Source organism: Pteropus vampyrus, unplaced genomic scaffold (assembly GCF_000151845.1).
Source record: "Pteropus vampyrus isolate Shadow unplaced genomic scaffold, Pvam_2.0 Scaffold33, whole genome shotgun sequence".
NCBI lineage: Eukaryota > Metazoa > Chordata > Mammalia > Chiroptera > Pteropodidae > Pteropus > Pteropus vampyrus.
The window spans coordinates 3398156-3400649 of record NW_011888814.1 but is presented as its reverse complement, the minus strand read 5'-3'; the positions used below and the strand labels follow the sequence as shown (position 1 = coordinate 3400649).

At 32.7% G+C, this 2494-nt stretch overlaps 1 protein-coding gene across 6 annotated transcripts in view; it reads left to right on the top strand.

Annotated features, from left to right (window-relative positions):
• AASS (aminoadipate-semialdehyde synthase) overlaps positions 1–2494 on the top strand; it is a 53075-nt gene that overhangs the window by 33180 nt on the left and 17401 nt on the right. The gene's annotated exons all lie outside the window — the stretch shown is intronic.

Here is a 2494-nt window from a genome sequence, read left to right as displayed (position 1 = left end):
TGGAGGTGGAAGTTAAAGGAGACTTCGCCTCATTGGTAGTATGAGTGTTGGGGGTGAAGAGGGACAGCGACATTTTATATTTATTTTAATTCACTTATCATTGGTGTTTAAGAGATGTCCTGGCCTAAAATATCCCAACATAGCCTGCTGCTCAAGTCCCTGGCACCAGGCCATTTCCAGGGTTTTACACTGTTATCTGGGAATTTGATTCAAAAGAACTTTTATAGATAAGACAGATTAGACTGAGCATTAATGGGTTTATGAAGATAAGTAAAGCTTAGTCCCTGCCTTGAAGGTCATATTTTGTTGGAAAGAAAAAGAGTTATCTGTTAGGAAGGTACAAATGCTAACAGAATAAACTGTTAAGTTCAAGAATTAAAATCCTGCCTAGTAAATCATCTTAGATTACTACATTTGACACATGGCATTTATGATTTCAAAGTTATGATTTCAACTGTTCTCAAGTGAACCTAAAAGATAAATGACCAAACATAGCTAATATGGATAATAATAATAATTTCCTCCTCAGATTGTTGTCTCCTCAGATTATTCAGAGGAGTAAATAAGGTTTCTGAGGTAAAGCCCCTAGCGTAATTTTAAATAATGTTCCCAAAAGGACAGTGTGTGAGACAAGTCACTCAACCGTGAGTAAGACAAGCCATGGTCCAGCATCTAAGCCTCACCAGTCGAATTTTTTAAAGTCTATGGACAAGCACCCCAGCGATGTCGAGGTCTACTGTTTATTGTACAAAAGCTAAAATAATTCATAAAAAATGTTAGTATGGGAAACTTCCATTGAGGTTCTTATTATGAATAATGTGGGAAAAATTATTGCTTCATAGCCTAAGTTTTAGTTTGGTAACCAAAGGACAGCAAGATTTTGTTATTTACATTTTTTTTTCTTTGATTAAATGATTCCCTTGTCCCTCACCATTTCTTTCTTTTTTTAAATAGGGAACTTGCTCAGTCACTTTCAATGACTACCAAGAAAAAGGTCTTGGTTCTTGGAAGTGGTTATGTATCTGAGCCTGTACTGGAATATCTGTCGAGAGATGACAACATAGAAATAACAGTAGGTAAATAAGCCCTAATTTTTCTTTTTTTTTAAAAAGAGGAAAAACTTATTTCATAGCATGTTTACTCTGAATTTTAAATGACTATTTAGTTTCTAAACTTTGAAAACTTATTTTTTAGAGATTTAAAATGTGTTTTGCTCTCTAATGGAAGGAAATCTAAAAATTGGACTTTTTAATTCTTGACTAGGCTCTGACATAAAGAATCAAATTGAACAGTTAGGCAAGAAATATAACATTAGTCCTGTTATCATGGACATTGGTAAACAAGAAGAGAAATTGGTCTCCTTGGTGGCAACACAAGATCTTGTCATCAGGTTAGTATCTAGCAAGAAATGGTTGTCATATATTTTGTTGTTGCTATTTCTCTTTCCTTATTTTCTCTTGTCTTCTGTTCTCTAAGTAAACTTTTTAGTTGAATTGTGCGTTGAGAAAGGTGCACAAATCCTAAGTGTACAGTCCAACGAATTTTTACAAAGTGAACACACCATGTAATTCTCATCCACAACCAGAAACAGAATATGCACCCCAGAATCTCTCCTTTCGCCTACCTTGCATTTACTTAGCCCAAAAGTAAGCACTATCTTGGTTTCTAACATATAGATTAGTTTTTGCTAGTTTTTAACTTTGATGATTGGAATCGTTTGGTATCTTCTCATTTATGGCTGCCTTCTTTCATTCATCGTTGTGATTGTGAAAGTTGTTTATGTTATTGTCTGTGATTATAATTTTTCATTCTCATTACCGTGTAATATTCCATGTGCGAATATACCATTGTTATCCATTTGACGATTGATGGATGTTTAGGTTGTTTTTGGAATTTGGCTGTTATGAATCATGCTGCTATGAACATTTTAGTATTTACCTTTTGATTACCATATATACACATTTCTAGTGGGTATCTACCTAAAAGTGGAATTTCTGGGTCATGAAGTATTTCTGTTCCACATGTTTAGGTAGCTAGCTATTTTATCCTTTGGATTTATAAAGCTTAAATGAAACTGAATAGATCCTCTACTTTTATGACCATTTTGAATCTTATTAAAGGAACAGATTTTGAAATATGGTATTTATTACTATCTAATAGAAATGCAGATCTAACCTCTAGAAACAGAGCTACACAAGTTTCATTTTATAATTAAACTTCGTTTTGAAATGTCAAAGTGATGAGAATAGTAATTTATTCTTATAATATAATTTTTCTAAGATGGAAAGAAGAAAGTTACCTGCTCATTTATAGCTAGAATTCATAGCTAGATCAAATTCAAATGATATTGTTGAAGGCAGTTCTGTGATGTCCTACTTAAAAAAAAAAAAAAAATACAGTCTTGGAAAACATATAATGAAAGGTAATTCTAAGTGAAAACTTTTGCATTATCTCTTAATATCTTTAAATATACGTTCATTTTGGGCACTTAAAA